Source organism: Ascaphus truei, chromosome 2, assembly GCF_040206685.1.
Source record: "Ascaphus truei isolate aAscTru1 chromosome 2, aAscTru1.hap1, whole genome shotgun sequence".
Classification (NCBI taxonomy): Eukaryota; Metazoa; Chordata; class Amphibia; order Anura; family Ascaphidae; genus Ascaphus; species Ascaphus truei.
In genome coordinates, this window is record NC_134484.1 from 109194415 (window position 1) to 109213967 (window position 19553).

General features: G+C 41.0%; 1 protein-coding gene and 1 long non-coding RNA gene across 8 annotated transcripts in view; one reads left to right on the forward strand and one right to left on the reverse strand.

The window, feature by feature from the left end:
- The window catches only part of TOX (thymocyte selection associated high mobility group box), a 386296-nt gene that overhangs the window by 26390 nt on the left and 340353 nt on the right, over positions 1–19553 (forward strand). The gene's annotated exons all lie outside the window — the stretch shown is intronic.
- Positions 1084–19462, reverse strand: LOC142484692 (uncharacterized). 5 transcript variants are annotated; one of them, XR_012798163.1, is made up of 5 exons: positions 18759–19462; positions 9795–9929; positions 8501–8764; positions 5337–5740; positions 1084–1291 (listed from the first exon to the last, which is right to left on the reverse strand). It is a non-coding gene; the product is annotated as an uncharacterized LOC142484692 (long non-coding RNA). The 5 variants fall into 5 exon arrangements; XR_012798145.1 differs by lacking the exon at positions 5337–5740 and having other exon boundaries at positions 18759–19370; XR_012798169.1 differs by lacking the exon at positions 5337–5740 and having other exon boundaries at positions 18937–19369.

The following is a 19553-nucleotide window of genomic DNA, read 5'->3' on the forward strand; positions in this document are numbered from 1 at the left end:
TGGGAGAACATTGTTGCGCTAAGCACTTTTGGTGATATGTTTAACAGATATGGGTATGTTATATTGATATTAGCGGAACATAAAAAAAATGTGCGCCTTTCTGAGGATCTACCCCTATGTGTTTATGAGACCGGAAAACAATGCGAACCCCTACAGAAGTTAATCTTGCCATTTCAAACAAACGAACAAAAAAAAAAAAATATATATATAGATATATATATATATGTTAATAATGTTTAAGCTCTAATAAACCTTAATAATGGTAATAAACAATAAAAAAAATTCTTGCCATGTAGCAAGGGTACTGTAGCACTCAACACTGTATAGCAGCGGTGTGCAAACTGGGGGGCGCGCTCCCCAGGGGGGGCAGGAGTTTTGTCTGGGGGGGCGCGGGCCATTGCAGAGGTCCCGCCCTCTTCCCCCAGGCATTTAATGCCGGGGTATCGTGCGAGGCCTCTGCAACAAGGAAACTTACCTTGTTTCAGACGCGTCTCCATGGCAATGCGGCGTCAAATGACACTGCGGGTCACGTGACGTGATGTCACGTGACCCCGGAGCGTCATTTGACCCATGTGGAAGGTAGGAGAGGGGCGCGAGACCGGGGGAGGCCTGGCAGGGGGGCGCAGCTTTAAAAGTTTGCGCTCCCCTGTTGTATAGTGTGATACTGATATTATTATAGTTTCTTTGTAAAGCACCAACATACAATAGTGCAGTACATTGGGGGTACAGAGCTATGTTTATTACATAAACAGAATATAAAAGAAGGAATAAGTGGCAATTTTGAAACAAAAGGTAAAGGGCCTGCTCATTGTGGGATGGAGTGGGACTCGGGATAGAGTATGGTCTAGCCGCACAGCTGATCCCATTAAGGTTTGGGGTGATATTGGATAGTTGATGCATAGCTGTACCTATTATTTTATTTGAGGGCATGAGAAAGAAATGTTCGACACAGCCCAAAATAGTTGATTGAAATGTCTGTGCATACAATTTTGCGCACTTACATATTTGTTCAAATATATTAACAAGTATCTTGTTTTACCAGTGCCAAGGTGTGTTGCTACCACATGATCCACCTGACTTTCAAATTTCAACCAATTTTTTATTACATACAGTACACTTATTTTTTTTTTATCTTCCAATGTTTACATGTAAATATTGGTTTTACTGCAACTGAGATCCATCTGTGCTTTTTGTTTTATTGTTAGATACATCATCTACAGTCCATGTGCAGAGAAGGGTCTTCCCAATTTACAATAGCATGACGATTTCAGGAGCTCACTCTTGTGCTTTCCTGAAAAAGAAAAAAAAACATTGTTCTTATTATGGACCATTTTTTTTATTAATTGGATGTATGAGTTAGATAATAGTATGATTATATAATAATTAAAATCGGAAAATGTCTGACAAAAAAGATATCCCTATCCATAAGAACTACGCTTGTTTCATGTAGTTGAAATAATGAGAAATGAAAATGCAGAATTTCTTTTTGTTTACTAGAAGAGCCTAAAGTGTTCTGTAATATCCGTCAATTTCTATATACTGAAGCTAACAAAAGCACAAGATATATAGTAAAGATAGCGTTGCCAAAACCACTGCAACAATATGGAGCACAACAATTGTTCCATCGTCCCTCTTTCAGTGAGTGAATACATCTATTGAATGTCATTTTATAATTAAATACATTTACAGAACTTTTCTAAGACAGATAGGTTTAATACCCAAAGCTCTGAATAGGATTAAATTATACAAAATGATTGTTATCATATGTGCCATCAGGTAATTGCTCTTTCTCCTCGTATCCTCGTATTCCTCCATGTAATCATTATCCATATTGCTAGATAATGCAGGTGGTACTAATCTACCAAAACTGACCTAAACTACTTTGAGTTGTTGATACCCAAGTACGTTATACAATTGAATTATTAGTACTTACTTCAACAAATTAAGGTTAATGGGGAAAATGTATTAAAGGTCACGAAAATCTGAAGTTATATTGACAATAAAAGCATCAGTTGTGTGTTGTGGGTGGAGACAAATAGAACAAAGTTCTTGAACCAGTGCTACCCAGTATTGGGCATACACAGCATGTGATTAAAACTGTAATTAGATACTTAGGGAGAGACCCATGAAAAGTGAGAAGGATGATGCAAAACCATGGAGTATATAATCCTCACGGCTCATAGATTAGGGTGAAAATATGACCGTTGCAGGGGAAAATGCAGCCAGTAGTAGCCTAACTGGCAATAATGTCTGGTTCTCCTCCTTAGACTCAGGAACAAATACCATTAGAGCTGAATGCAATGTGTCATCTTCATCAAGGTATATAAACCAATAAATGACCTGGTAAGATACTCACTGTGTGGTCTGTCCGCTGAGGCGTGCTTCCTGTTGTATGATGCAATAGAAGAATCCAGGGTATGAAAAACGGAGCACAGGAGATGGAAAACGGGGGCTATGTACAAGCTAAATGGGTTAAAAACAATTTATTGAAATAGAGTTGACATCATGGAGGGTGACATGGGAGGGTAACTCTGATGTATTTTGCACTCTTGGCACTTTGACAAAGCGCCAAGAGCGTGAAACGCGTCAGAGTTACCCTCCCATACCACCCTCCATGATGTCACCTCTATTTCAATAAATTGTTTTTAACCCATTTGGCATGTGCATAGCCCTCGTTTTTTCATCTGCTGTGCTCCGTTTTTCCTACCCTGGATTCTTCTATTGTGTTGTGCCTGTTTGTATGTATGTATAAAGGTGCTTTTGCAACAATTCTTTATCCAGATCATTTGTATCACTTAGCAATGTGGGGAGTGGTTTTTGGAATACCTATCGAAGATGTTACTTGGAGCAATAATATAATGAGATGTATCAAAGTTAAATTGTGCATCAGTAAAAACCACCATGTCTCTGGTGGTGTTTGCCGCTGCTTAAGAGATCGGTGTAACATGTAAAACTGAAATACATGGTTTGTAGTAAAAATGGACACAAAACAAATCTTTTCCTCCACACTATAGAGACAATTGCTCCATCTTAATACAAATCTCCCATTGTCTTTGGGCAGTTGTGGGGCATGTATTGCATTAATGTGAAAAAAGTGTCTTCAAGTAAATGAGAGTAAGAATCATATTGTATTACACACCTATTCTAAAACCACCATGCACTAGAGCCAAACAAGATATTGCAAGTTACATATACTTATTGATCATGGGGACCCACGTGTTTAACTTGGAATGCAACAAAAAGTAGTCAATCAAAAAGCTTTCTTAAATTGGATTTTATTTGGCGTTAGCAATGGTCTGATCAGTGTATAATTTTACAGTTTGGAAAGTAAAGAAATATGTACTTATATTAAAAGAGAAATTCATGCACTTTTTTAAATTATTATTTGTTTTAACAAAGGGCTAAACCAGGGGGGTTGTCGGAGCTGAACCCCATTCATTTCAGCTCCAAGGACACCCTGCTTCCCGAGATACAGATTTCCAAAGGGGGTAAGTGAAAGAAAATTGTGCGCAGCTAAATTAAACTATAAAACATTGAATAAACTAGTATTTAAGTGAAAAAAGTGCACCCTTGCATGAACCCTTCACACAATATGAAAAATAATTGTATCATACAATATCTGTGATAAATATCATTGGCATTTGCAGCTGTATCACACGAAAGTGGCTCAGAACTCTGACAACACTAGATAATAAAAGACAAAAGCAACAGCGCAAAACCGCAATAGTGAAGTATATCAAATATAATTGATTAAAGTATAGGGTAAGTATTTTGTGTACATTTGGTAGATAAAACAAGTGGATTGAGTGTATAATACACAACGGGTAACCACACGGTAATTCTGCAGCAGATGAAGTTGCCTTCTGATAGATCTCGAATTGGGTTGTGACGTCCACTCTGCGTCTCGAACAGATGGCGCGCTGCACACTCCGTCCTTCACTTGACACAGATCTCGTCAATAGGGGATCCCCCTCGGAAGCGAAGGCAATGAGAGTCCCATAATACAGGGCAGCGTCGCCACTCAGAGGTAAGGCAGTCACGTGATGGTAAGTCCTTTGCGCATGCGTAATGCGAGGTGTCAGTCCAAACAGCACAGAACCCGGATCATAGAGCCCCACAGTGACACTTAGAGCGTATTGTGATCACTAGCACCGTCACAGCAGATGTCCACCGCTCTTCCGTCATACAGAAGCAGAATATGAGGCTGACAAATGTCGCACAATAGATAAACTGGAATATGCAATTGCACAGTATAAAACACTAATCCTACGCGTTTCATAGCTGAAACGCTACGCTTCCCTGATGTGTGTTTTCCCGGATTAGTGTTTTATACTGTGCAATTGCATATTCCAGTTTATCTATTGTGCGACATTTGTCAGCCTCATATTCCGCTTCTGTTTGACGGAAGAGCGGTGGACATCTGCTGTGACGGTGCTAGCGATCACAATACGTTCTAAGTGTCATTGTGGGGCTCTGTGATCCGGGTTCTGTGCTGTTTGGACTGACACCTCGCATTACGCATGCGCAAAGGACTTACCATCAAGTGACTGCCTTACCTGTGAGTGGTGATGCTGCCCTGTATTCTGGGACTCTCATTGCTTTCGCTTCCGAGTGGGATCCTCTATTGATGAGATCTGTGTCAATTGAAGGACGGAGTGTGCAGCGCGCCATCTGTTCGAGACGCGGAGCTGACATCAAAACCCCATTCGAGATCTATCAGAGGGCAACTTCATCTGCTGCAGCTCTACCGTGTGGTAACCCGTTGTGTATTATACATTCAATGCGCTTGTTTATCTACCAAATGTACGCGGAATATTTACCCTATACTTTAATCAATTATATTTGATATACTTCACTATTGCGGTTTTGCGCTGTTGTTTTTGTCTTTTATTCAAAAGGGGGTGCCTGTATCTCTGCAAAGTTTAAAGCTTCCGCATCACATGGGTCAATAGGAAGCTGAACCTGATGACATCACTGTTTCCTATATGGCCCACAGGACACGGGAGCGTTGAAACTCCGCCATTAAATGAACCATGCTTGCCGAGCGGAGCGGCTACCGGCACCTCCTACAGAAGTAAGTATCTCAAGTAGCAGGTGTTTCTGGAGTTTAAATGAATAGGATTCAGCTCCGGAGACCCCTTGTTCCAATCCTACGTTTAAAAAAAAAAGAAATCTCAACAAAAAAAAATCGCCAGCTTCAAATGTCTCTTTAAAAGTGCATTTATATACTGATATAATCTGTCGAGCTGTATTCATTGCTTTGCTATTATACATTTTAATTTGCCTCTCATACTGTTGGCTCAACAGTTAAATCCTAAATGTTACGTATTCCTCACACGATTTGCTACATCAGCTTATTTAGACACATCACATGAATAAAAGTGGTTTTATATTTCAGCTTCATCTGGTAGGTGAGCTCTCCTCTTTTTCATGTGAAACATCATCACTTATGACATGGCAAAACTAGATGCTCGCTCTTTATTATCTGCTGAAATAAAAAAACATAACTGGTAAAGGATGTGGTTAGTCCAACAAAGAGTCCGCTTGCATGCAGAGAGGAAAAAGGGAAGGCTTTGAAATCAAAATGATTTCCTACAGCAACTGTAGCATTTCAATTAATAATCTTGGCAGGCTCAGTCAATTATTATTGAAATTCTTTATGATATTGCTTGTTAACATTTCAAGGACATGGAGTAATACTTTTCTTTTCAACATTTCATTATCTGTCAGAAAAGATCTCCTGAATTTATAGGGTACAGAGAAGAAAAACATTACAATCACAGCAAGGTAAATCAATAAAGTAAGTAATGTAGTGTTATTTTATATATTAAATTAAGCATCTTACCAGAACTGTGCAGGTGCTTTATTAATTAATTAATCAATTAATTAAATGATAAAACATTTCACTAAATTATTGCATTTCGTGAATTACAATAGTTTGTGTGTATTTCATTGGCTTTGAAGTTTCAAAAGGTCAAGGAGATTGTTGCCAAGGTGAGGCCCATACAGTGTAACTTTGTCGTTTACTATTATTAAGACATCCTATTAGCATAGATTCTTTGTAATTAAAAAAATATGATCGATATTATATACACGTAATACAGTATACTATATACGCGGTGTATACTAAGAGGCATGTCATGAACATCATGTTCCTCTCTGCATCATGTATCATCTGTATGGCCCCATTGTCCCTGCTCCAGCTTGTGTTTTGAGGAAGGTTTGAAGAGAACAATATGAGTAGCAGTTACATAGAGCACCTATTGTAATGGGATATGCCAATGTATTGTGTGGATCACTTGTTTATCTTTTATGTGACAAAAATCTCCTCCTAGTCTGAGTTGCAGGAAGTTTCACCAAAACATTTGTGTCAAACGTACAAAAAAAACCACCTTACGTTCTTTGCTTCTAGGGGAAAGAAAAATGATTTACTATGCAGATATTCACCCTTCCTGGAAATTTGATACTGAGGGGCATATTTACTAAGCACAATGCTTAGTAACATTAAACAGCTGCTAGAAATCACCTTACTTGCGCTTATTTGAATGGGCCATAAGGTGTATTATGGCGCAAGAACGTGTCTCATAGAATAGCACCATAAGGCAGGAACACCACTTAGTAAATATACCATGTTATAATTTAGTTTCTTTTTTGTTGGGCCTACCTTTCATGCTAGCAGACTTTAAGGTTATGCCATCCTCATTTGTGCATAATTTCAATTTTATGACTGGGCTGAAGCACCAACTACTTCAAGCGTGTGCAAGGCATGTACAAAGATCGAATACATCTAAAACTCTCTGGATTTAAGCAAACCTACAGAGTGATCATAATCATGTCAGATGTCCCTTATTTCCATCATATGTTTCACTAACATTGAATGTTAAAAAAAAAAAAAAAAAATATTTGAGTTGTGAACTTCTGGTTTCTTGCTTTCAAATGTTCCTGAGTTTCACCAGTATGAAGTGTATCTTACTCATTTAACATTGGTGATCTAATTTACTTCTATGGCAGAGGTTCTCACCGCCAGTATTCAAGGCCCCCAAACAGGTCAGGTTTTCAGGATATCCCAGCTTCAGCGCAGGTGGCTTAATCAGGGGCTCCCTGCTACAGCACAGGTGGCTGGTCACTGATTGAGCCACCTGTGCTGAAGCTGGGATATCCTTTAAACCTGACCTTTTGAAGGATCTTGAGGACTAGAGTTGAGAACCTCTGTTCTATGGAGTTTCACTGCTAGACATCAGCATTTTTCCATTGAAATACTGTTTTTGTTCTAGAATCCCTAAATCTCACTGATTAGGTATATAGTACACTTAAATAATACTATATTGATAATAAGATAAGCAGCTGTGTAAGAACAGATGAGGTTAAGTGTAATGTATTTTTTGGGACATTTGAAAAGAATTGCGGGATTATCTGGACAGATCTAATTTAAAAACCTTTGTTCAGGCACCGTTGATATTTTTATGAAATAAAACTCATCATCTTATTTTAAATGTCAGTGATTGAAAAAGGTTTACACCATAATATATTTTACACCATGTCTTTTGAAGCCTCAAAAATAGTATAAAATACCCTCTAATATTTAGCTAATGTTTTGAACTAATAAATGATTCCTTCTGTAAGGGCATTCCACTTTTTACTAACTTCATCCTACCATCAACAGATTAGATTAAATCCCCATTTACTGCATTATATTAATATTTTCAATGGCACACTAATCTAAGAAATAAATGTGTCCGTTTCTATGGATACGCTGTAATGGTTACAGGCACAAGAGAATGCCTCTAGGCCACACAAGAGGCTTAATGTACAGCTTGAATAGGAACACATTATTTATAACTAAGCTATCAAGCCAGGAATATTTAGTGATGTCATTTTTTAGATTTGGTCATTTGACCTGAGCCCATTTGCTTAGCAGCTAATATTGAACATTTGCCACCACATTTTTTCTATATTTAAACATTATTGCAGACTAATAGCACTAGAATAAATGCATTTAACAGAAGAAATTAGGATTTATCATGCATATCTCAGTAAATTTAGCAGAAGTCATTTTTGAAAAATATTTACATTAACAAATGAACATTGTTAATGTAAATGAAAATTGGGCATCTCAGAAGAATTGGCATGTACAATGTCATTATTGCTAAATTGCACAGGGTTTGGTATACAATGAAAAAAGCATATATTTGCTATTTGGCTCCTTTCCCTTGAAACATGTAACAAACAAAAAAAAAGCACTTTTACGTGTATATAACCAAACCCCATATTTTTGCTACTTCCGTTCTTTAACGAGATTTTGGAAAATCTCTTCTCTCTTAAGCCATGGATATAGGTTGTGGTTTGCTAAATAAAAACTCTGATAGTAGTTTACAAAACCCAGATCTTTACAATTATTATGAACCCACAGAAGCAATTTTATTGGGGAAAATATCATTAACATTTTCCTTATTAAAATATTTGTAGAGATGTTAAAGGCATTCTTAAATGCTACAATTACCATGGTAACATTCGTGTACTGTATCTGTTTCTCAATCCTGAAGCTTTACCAACCCACAGCTGCTTCACAGTTTACCATTTTGTTACTCCTTCCAGTAGAATAGAATTCTATAGCAGTTTTTCGATTCTGTCTATCCTTCTTCCAGTTGCTTTCCAGACTGCTTTGCCTTGAAACCTTGATACATGAAGACTGACACCTCGATGTGCAAGGCATTGTGGTGAAGTCTCTTTACAAAGACATAAAGTATTTATTAAAGTCTCCTAGCTGTAAAACAAATAAGCAAAACAAAAATGCCATATTGGAATACATTGTCTTTGAAATCTGGTTCTGTTGAATGTTGCAACAGTATTTATCCTTTTCTGAAACCAGGAGAATTTGATAAAAAAGGAAGCCCTGGAGCTATTAGTACAAAGGTAGAATGACTGTGGGTCCAAATGGCCTGCTGCCATGCCAAAAAGGATCATGTTTAAGGGGAAATAAATTAAAGGTGAAACATGACTGGAGAAGTGTAAGTGTGTAAAATGAAGATAAGGCCATTGAGGAGGGTTTGGGAGGCAAAGGAGAGATGAGAGGAAGTGAAGTGTTATAGTGTGTTATTCCATGATCTAAACTGGTTCTAACACCCTTCACCTACCATTAAAAGAATTGATTAAAAGTTAGGAAGGTATAAGGTAGAAAGTAGTAGTATATAGCTTTTATGGAATGGGAAACACCACAGGCAGACTTTAAAAAGTACTCCCCATTCATTCTAATTAAACCAATTTCTTTAATTTGAAATGATCAAGTTTTCTTATATATAAATGAGTCCACAACCAATTGTGTAATCAAGCATAAATGCAAAGTAACAATGTTGACTTTACTCAATTATAAGGGACAGATCCACAAAGCTCTGTTATCGCCTTTATGAGACGTTAACTTAAGATAACATCTCGTTAAGTGCTAATGGGTATCTTCAAAGCTCACTAACGCTGCATTAAGTGTTTTTTTCAGCCGTAACAAGCCCTTGTGATACTATAATGGACATTAGTGCTAATGATATACAAAAGAGGTGTCCCCTCTAACAACGCATGTGCACAGAGCTCTGTTATAGATAATGCAGGGATTTAGCGGTATGTTAGTTAGGTCATAGTTAAGGTGACGGTACTCACATCCAGATCCTGAAATAGGTATTTTACAGGGTCCGAGTATGGTTGCAAGGTGTCAAGTATTGAACCGCACTTTCGTATAATTGGACACTATATAGTAAAAAATTAGTTATGTATGTGTCCAGTATTACCTCCCTGGACATACTGACCTGACCACCTTGGGGGCCGCGGAATTTCCCTGAGCAGGGAGAGAGCAGGATTTTTGCTAGGGAGCTGGGCGGCTTCCTCTATCCTTATTGGCTGCTGCTGGGTAATGTAGCCAATCAGTAGGAGGTGTTAGGAGCCTGGGGGTGGGGCCAAGGAGAGGAGGACACAACATGGTAAGTCGTTTGTGTGTGAATGTGTGACTCGAGCACGTTGCACCTTTCACCATTGTGTCCAATGTTTTTGGAGAAGCCACATGGCAACCCTAGGTCTGGGTAAATGTAAGACCACAGTTAATTAAATCTTACCTATCATATCGTTATTTACATTGTTCTTTTGCTTTGCTGCCTTCTCCTTTTTAATTTTAATTAAACACCTATTCAGAGTCTTAACGCCATGTTATTTGAAGCTAATGCAAGGTAGTACTAACGTAACATGATCTTAAGCGTCTGCTAATGAGATAACTAATGGCCATTGTTTTGTGATATATTTAGCTTTGTGGATACCCGTTAAACTCAAGGAAAATTACATCCATTAACATCACGTTATTTGCCCTTATTTAATGGAGCTCTGTGGATCTGCCCCTATTTGGAACTTATAGGTTTTACTGACATGTTGATATAGCTATTTTATACAAATATCCTACAGTATCTGTGTATTTGAATCAAATAAATGACCTTTATATCTGATTGATTCACAAATATTTAGGGAAGTTTGCAGATAATAACAATCTGTTGGGAGTCTGCATAATTATTCATAGTAATTTCTAGGTATATTTCTATGAATTACAGGAAATTGTATACATTTAATGCAATCTGCTGTTATGTACTATGTGTACTTTCTAAGAAAACTATTAGGGGTAAATTCAATATAATGTGAAGCGGCTGTTTGTCCCCAATTCACGTCAATGGGGATGTGCGTCCTAAAATGGCCCAAAAACACTTTGGACTATATCAAATGTACCCTAGTATCTCCTGGGGACTACAACTCTTTTAAAAACAAACGTTCCAATCAATAAAATTCACCAAGTTAATGTGTTGTAAGATTAAAAAAGCAAAGCTTAATGGTGTCATCGCACTTGACTTATATTTCAGTTGAAATTTAATATTTACAATGCTGGATATTACAGAGAGATCTAGAATTAAATTAATTGTTCTTGTTATTCTGAGTACTATGAGAGGAACTTTTGCACCCTGGCTGTGTACTTCTTTAACAGCTCTTTGTTGTAGAGAAAGCAATCACGTTGAAGAAGATAAGTTCAAAAGAAAAAAATATATTTTCTTGAGTGGTCCTGGAACAGGATTGGGTTTTTTCTCTGTCTTCAGGCAGCCAGCACTCCCCAGCCTAGCTGTTACAACAATGTTGCGTCCCCTTGTGGGTTTTTTGGCTTCAGCCAGTTGCCTTGGCAATCCCCCCTGCCTTTTTACCAGGATGGACTGCTCCCCCTCCCCTTGACAGGTGGTATTGTCCCAGTTAATTTCCCATCGGCCCAGACCTAGTCGCGGTGGCATGTGCTTTGGGAGGAGGGTCGCCTTCGGCGCCTTCCGCCTCCTTGGGCTTTGGAGTCAACGTCCCTTTGAGCTTATCTTTGCGAGGTTCTTTAACTTTCTTGGGGATATGGAAGTGGAGCTGTACTTCCTGTTTCCCGGTGTAGCTCATCAGAGCCATGTAGCTGAGGGGTGTTAGCTGGGGGGTGTGGTGGCTGGAGGAGCGCATCGCATCATGAGGGCCACTGGGTGTGAGGGTAGGGATCCTTTCAGAAGTTATTTCAACCTATATTGGTCCACCACTGCAGTGGGATTGATTCTTTTGTAGAGTAGTGTCCACAATGAAAGCTGTAGACTTCGATTGAAGGTGGACAGTTCTTCTCCCTCCTTTTGGCGGATAGCCCTGAACTGAACCAGGTGCTCATCCTTATCATCTTCGCCGGTGTAGAATTGGGTTAAGAGTTCCACCAACTCGTGAGTGGTAACTTCTCCCTCTGTTTCCCAGTGCATCTGTACCAGTTGAGCGGCCGGTGGTCAGAGGCACTCGACCAGCCACTGTCTCTTGATGGCCTCAGAGCAAGACCTCTCGTCAATCAAGTGGAGAGCATGCTCTTTCCAGGTATCGAACCCTTCTACCCCCAAGGGTGTGGGCACTATCCCGGAGAAGTCCTTGAGCTTTCTATAATTCAGGGACTGAAAAGACATGGTTAGAGCCTCCACTAGTTGCGGTAGGGTCACTCCCAGTGTGGAGCCACCACTTGATAAGCGACTATCATTTTCAGGCCTTGAACTGGGGCCTGCGTAGGACTTCTCGCCAGACGGCTAGGGGTAGGTGATGATGTGGAGTCTTGGCACAGCTGTGGGCCTCTCACGTGGCACTGGTAGTGAACGTGACCCAGGGCAGGGTCATGTCGGTCTTTCCAGGAGAGCTCCATGTTGGGGCTGGTGTTCTCCATTCCCCGGGTATGTAGGAGAGGGTTGGAGCTTCACCTGGGTAGGGAACTCTGCGAAAAGTCCCGGCGTGGATGCTGCCATGGGAGCTGATAGCTTGGGGTATATGAGGGGGTATCCCGCGGGCAGGGTCTCTGACTGATTTAAGGCCTGAGGGGCATCTTCCATACATATCTCTTGTTCGGTAGACAGGAGTACTGCACCCCAATGACCTGCGGGGTCATATTTGCGATCCAGGATCCTTGCATTGGCCAGACCAGGAGAGTTTCTCGCATGATTGAGAACGGTAACTATAGACTTACTGGAGGGGACGTATCACTCTATACGGCTCACAGTCAATGTTCTTTCTGTGCATCTCCCTAACGTGTATATGTTGATATACCTACGTGTATACTCCTGTATCCGGGTGTAGGAGTTCACGTGGGTAACAGATCACAAGTTACCTGCCGCACAGCACTCTTTTGAAATGGGACGCCAGTCATATCAGCTGTTAGGTACCAGCATTTGAATTCATTCTTTGCTAAAACCTTTTTGCGCTTCGTTTAAACCACTCACAAAAGCCTGCTAGGTTACGCAGTGGTCGCACTTGACTAGCCACTGCATTGAGTTTTGAGTATTCAACTGAGGCTAGCAATAAGTATTTTTAACTACTGAAGCATCTTGTTCCATGAAGGGGGAGAGGGGTGTGCGTGTACCACCATGTACGATACCTGCCTCTCCGTTGCAGAAACTAGCTAGGCTTCAGCTACTGTTTCATGAGGCTCCAGGGCAACAGCAACTTTAATCGCAAAGTCCATTCAATATGAACTCATTACACTACTGTATTACAATGTTGATTGTGCTTTGCGTATGATGCACTGTATACCCCCTAATAAGGCTCTATTTAGTGCTTCACCTATGCTAATTTCGGATGTGAATCTCGTTATATATATACTGTACTTGATTGTCACCCTCCTTGGGCAAGTGTTATGAGGGTTCCTACCATACAGTAGTATCTCTGATACATGAGATTAGCTGTACACCATCCCTGGGGGACATACTATTATCCCCTGCATTAGCCTTAGCCTTAGCCAGAGTATATATCAGTACTAATTTGGCTATTATTGCTTGATGACTACACTGTGAGGATTACTAAAGTCACCTCACTGTGCACATTATATCACCCTATAGGCTAGTGGGGGGTTGGGAAACTATTACATGGGTTTTTCTCAAATACTATCTGCATAACCCTATACTCACCAAACAGACAAGGAGTTTACCCACTGGTTCTGTACTGATCACATATAAAGGTAGTCACATAGATTGGATCTATCTTCGCTACCCTTGCCACGGATCATTAATGCACCATTACAGAGTTAATTACTACATGTTCTGATCCATCCCTACGGGGATAAGACATTATCTACATAGTGGCTCCGTTACGGCCCCATTCCTATATTTATAGGCAGCTATATAATAGCAACAGATCCTGAACATCAATCAGGGATCTCCATATGTTTCATCAACCTAACTTACCAGAGTTACGTTATAAATGACAGTCACGTACTGTTTGACATACATTTTATTTTAAACCCCCTTTTTTTATTTATTGATACAATAAAGTATTTTAATACATTCACTATACATTCATTTGTGACAGAGTGCTTGCATACTAGGTTTCTTTTTCTCGTTGATACATTCCTGTCCTTACCTAGTTAGCACCTCACATTGGTCTATTGCTGAGCTGTGCGGGTGTTCTCTGAGTATATATTACTGGAGGGGACACCTACCATGGCGGCCACGTGTCACACTTTGCTCACCACAAACAGGAATAAGACCGCGTGGCTGAGGTGGGGATGGAAAGGCACTGACCCACAACCACGCAGTCCAGTCCGAAGTGAGTAATCCAAGTCGTATAGACTAGTCGGGTTGGAGAGGTCAGGGTAGTCAGGGTACTTGCAGAGGTTCAATTTTGGAGATTAGAGAATAGTAGATGTTGGTAAGCCGAGGTCCAGGTGTAGCGAAGATAGAATAGTCAAGGTAAGTAGCCGGGGTCAAGGGTTGGAGTGCGTGGGAATCCGAAGTGAAGCCAAGGGTCAGGACTGAAGAAAACAGACAGGTCAAAAAGGCAAGCAAGGTTCAAGGCACAAAACAGATGAATCCACAGCAGTGAGCACAATGCATAAACAGGAGTTTATGCTCAGCAATGAGGAAGTGGGAGAAACCAGTATAAGAAGGGCAAAAAGCCAATCAAGGACAGGGGTGTGAGGAATTTCCTCCAATGGCGGAGCACAGAGAGAGAAGTAGGGAATCTGCATCAGGTGTGTGCATTCCGGCAATCAGCTGATTGCTGGTTCAGTGACGTGCGCATGGGAGGTGCACGACGTGGCCTGATGATGTCACGTGATGGTGCGGGTGTGTTCAGACCCCGCCGGGGTCGCTCCTCCGCGCCGCTGCCACTATGTGCGCGTGCAGCTCCAGCCATGCACGGCCCAGCATCCTTGCCGCATGATGCACCTGAGGGGCGGGGCTTAGCTGCGGACCTTACACCACGTGGCACAGGGATACGTGGAATTCTAAGGCCCAGTCATGGACCTCTTACTGGGAGGGTGCAACCATGGTGGTCGTGTTTGGTTTTAGTAATTTGTCTGCTGATTCGGGCACTCCAGGTCTGAGATCTCAGCAGCACCTCCAAATGTTGTGCACTTTCCCCCTCACCTGGGAGATATGGCGGCTACTGTGTGTGTGGTGCATTGCCTGTGGCTCACAGGAGGCTTGAGCCTCCGCTGCTGGGAGTCTGGGGTGTGTCTGATCTGTCTGGTAACAGCGCCTCCACCTGTGCGGGATCCTACTATGTTGGATAACCCCGCCACATGACCCAATACAATGATACACACTGATAAGAATAACAGTTTACTGTATGCATAAGAGAAAGGACAACACTTTAATGTCCCCACCAACTAGGCCATGCACGGTCGTAACTCCACAGTGCCCTCCAACTCGGTGTCCACACCTGATGGGATATCCCCCCAAAGTACTGAGAGACCCTTGGGCACCCAGCCACCCTGGTGTCCACAAGAAGCAACCCACCCAATGTGTGAGACAGCGCTGCCCACAACAAACATGTGTAAAGTTTGTGCACTTGTTGATACCTGCCAGGTACTCCAGCACCCGGTAGCGCCGACTGTAGGCAAAGATGCCGTCCGGTCCCACGCTGTCGTCGTCAGCGACGAGTCCGCCTCCATGTTGAGTGGGGTCCAGCAGGAGTGTCCCACCTTTATAGTCTCTCAGTGAGTGGTGATCTGTTCCCAGACCACCTGATGCCAGCGTACAATCGCGTCCTGGCTGTGTCCCTCACACTAGTACTATTGGGGCAGTTTCCATATCTAATGGGCCTGCCCCTGCAGCAACCACAAGCTAAGGGGAGTCGGGGCCTAGCTGAGGCATAAGGGGGTCTCTGGCCTAGTGCGAGGGTCACAGATGCCCTGCACACATACCTTACCCTCTCCTTGTCCAAGCTCCGACTGGCGTGGTCTCCTCTGCGCATATCTGTTTCTGCAGGAGAATGCTGCAGCCCTATTGGCTGTGGGGTGTCATGTTTCCCAGCCCCTTGGGCCGTTGGGAGTTGTAGTTCCTCATGCAGAGCTATATAGTAATGGCCGCCGCTATTGATGAGCCTCTGTGCATGCGCACCATTTTGCGCATGCGCGGCCCCGCTGAAGATGGCAGCGCCCTGCAAAGAGAGCCTCCGGCGACTCGGTCGCCTGCCGCAACCTCCCTGCACCTGCTGAGCCACATCGGGAGGTAGGGGAACCATGAGGGCCATGGGGATGCCCAAAGGGAGACATGGCCACATTACCTATCCCTATATCTTGCATTTAGCCCACTTCCCTCATAGCTCCCCTTTCCCTTCATTGCTCTCATATACCAGTGTTCCCTCAGTACTTTCCCCCCCTTTTTATTTGTATGTTGTTTCCCCAAATAAACACTTAACAAGTAAGAAGGTTCCCTTGCTTGATATATGGGATTGAGTTAACCTGCCTGTCCCTACTCATCTATCAGGGTGTTCTTGTACCAGGACAGTAAAAATCAACTCTACAAAAGACAGGCTGAGACAGCTATACAGAGCAAGCAGCTTTAAAAACAGTTCCACAGAAACAGAAGCTGCAGCACGGCTTCACAGATCTGTGCAATATACACAGCAGTGTCACTCTCCTATCCTGCCTGAGTGTGCTGCTCTGCACAGCTGCACAGTGAGGTACAGACATCATACCTACCACTCGGATTGAGTTAACCTGCCTGTCCCTGCTCATCTATCAGGGTGTGCTTGGGCCAGAACAAGGGGGTAGTTTGTTATGTTCTTTCTCAACTGATGTGCTATTTCACAAGCTTCTTAATGCAACACGCGGATATTTTACAGAAATCGCTTTTCTTAAAATGTAAAAGCAATAAAGTGACACAGTCTACTGTGTTCTTTTGTATGTCAATGCTTAAAACCTAAATATTTGCTATTTAAACACTGTATGATGTCTGAAGGGCATTTCTAGTGAAGAGAAAATTAAATCACCCCAAATGATATCACCTAAAACAAATTGTTTTTCAACACTGACAACACAGTAACTATGGTGTTTGGGACTAAGACTACATTTTGTAAGATTCCCTTGCCAGAGCTACTGATTAGAACCAGCTCTAACCATAATCTTGCCACAGTTACTAGCTTTAAATATTTGGGTATGTGGCTCGATTTCAATTTAACATTTGGTTTGTATATTGACAAACTGACATTCAAAATCTATTCCAAACGGGTTTAATTTATAGAAATAAATCCTGCCTAAGCCCATTGGTCAGAAAGTGCATTGCACAGAAGTTACCAATGCCAATTATTGACTATGGTGATATATTGTATGATTCAGCACTACAAATTCACCTCAGCCAACTTGACATTCTTTACAAGTCAATAGGCCATTTTTACTTACTATTTAACTTGAACACCCCAATTGTAATATGTTAACTGAACTAGGTAAGCAATCCCTTGAGTCCAGACGCAATGTCCATCTTTCTTGTCTTACCTTCAAATACTTTCTGGACAAGTTACCCAATTATCTGAACAGGCTTCTCACCCCTACTGTACACAGCATTTATCTCCTTAGATCTGCCTCCAGAAACCTGCATTTAGTCCCACGGTTAATAAAGAATCTGGTCGCTTTTTCTTTACCAATCAACCCACTGCTCGAACAATTTCCCTGAGTCCCTCAAATGCACTTTATTTCTGTGTTCCTTAAAGACTTCAGCTGTTTCCCATTTTAAACATGTTTGTAACTATAAAGTGGAAGCGCTGTATACTAAGAGATGATGGTGAAAAGCAGGGTTGCAGACCTGTCTGAGACCTGTGAATGTGCTCACAAGTTTTTTTTGCTGTAACTGTAAGTTATAAGGTTGTTGCGTATACTTTCTGCCCAGAATATTCTTGAAAACTATAGGTAACTTTCAATGTATTTCTTCTGGAAAAATATTATATAAATAAATATAACTAGGGTCTACCAATGAAAAAGGTTAGGCTAAGTTTGTAAAAACTTCCCAAAGCGTGTGGTTACCAGGGTAGTATTAATAGTATCAAATAATTGTTTAAATTAATGCATACTTCTTAGGAATTTAAAAAAAATGTTTTTTTTTTAAAGTGATTTAACCCATTAAGCGTATTAATATTGTTCGTTCACTTTGATCCAAGGTGGGACTGCACCTTTGAAATTAGAATAGCGTTACTTCATAATGATCCATTGAATTACAGATCAAGTATCCCAGTGGAGAATGGCTACAAATCTGTAATACATGTAGTCCTGCAACATTATACAATTTAGGCATGTCATGCTTTAAACGAATCGAGTGAGTAATGAAGGTAATTTAAAAAAATATTGCATTGCAACAAAAATAATAAAAACATGTTACTTGGTCATAACAGATAGCATTATTTAATGTGCTGCAAATCTCATAAGTACAGTTAATGTTTTTTAAATAACCATTAAGGGTAGTTGTCTATGTCAAGCTTGTCATCTTGCACTTATATGATAGATTAATTACAAATAACTGTGATTCTCAGAAAAGCACAACATACCGTTATAAAGCCATTAATAACAGATAAATGATATATACAGTATGTATGGATAATGCATATAGTGTAGTTATCCAAGGAATACAAATCACTTAATTAAAACCATTTTATTTAAATCAGTGTTGCTGGGCATTAATTTAAACATGTTATATATACTTGTTCAGTAAAAAATAAATATAAGTTGCTCTTAAGGAGAATAGCAATAGCAGAAATGTTAACTTTTCAAACTCACTCAATAACTGAGTTTTGTGGTAACAGATTTGTAGAATCTTTTTCACTGATTCCTAAGTTATGAAGGACTTTATGCTGGTTTTGTTGCTATTCACTGCAATTAGCACAGATACCCCCCCCCCCCCCTGGCAGCAGGGATAGGTTGTACATGTATTAGCAAAGTCCTGCCCCGCTCCCGATGGGGTTAGAGTGTCAGCTTCTTGGTCAATTACCTGTGATCTCAGGGTTCCCGTTGGCAGGTCGGCTGTTATAGAGGGTAGTTGGTGGGTTGGAGGGCAAGATAAGAAATAGGGCGCCAGGATCTTTTGCAATTCACAGGTATTTTATTGACAGACACACACCAGCTCCAGGCTTGCACAGGATCAATTATTATAATTTAGAGCACAATACCTCATTAGACAGGTTCCCTGTATAATGCTCTCTTCAGGGCAAGGTAAGTACTTCTGGATCAGTCTTTGCCTGTAGTCCACCACAATTCTTTTGGGCTTCCTAGCTTCTAGCAAACTGCATCCCAAAATACTGCTTCAGAATATCACTCAGGAAGGGCTTACTTCTATTCTCTTGGTTTTGTATGTGCCTCCCAGGGGCTGGGTTCCCAGGCAGTCTTCCCTTAGCAGTCCCTGGTCATCACTGTTCCAACTGTCACTAACTTACTAATTCCTAACTTACTAACTTCTATATTAATAACTTATAAGTTACTAATTTATAAGTTACTAACTTATTCCTAACTCACTAGCTTACTAACTTATATCTCACTCCTTGCCTGTCCTCCTCTCAACTGTCAACTGCCTAAACTGTCCCTCTCAACTGTCTTAATCTTAACTGTCATACTTCTCACAGCCTCACTGGTTGCCTAGCAACATGTGAACTGCAGACTCTGAAGCTGTGACATACTCCTATGAAAAAGTAAGGGGACTATCTCCTACAACTGCCTCTCCTCACTGTCCTCCCTGTCCCTCTCCTCAACTGATTACTGACTAAACTGTCCCTTTTTTAAATGTCAGCGC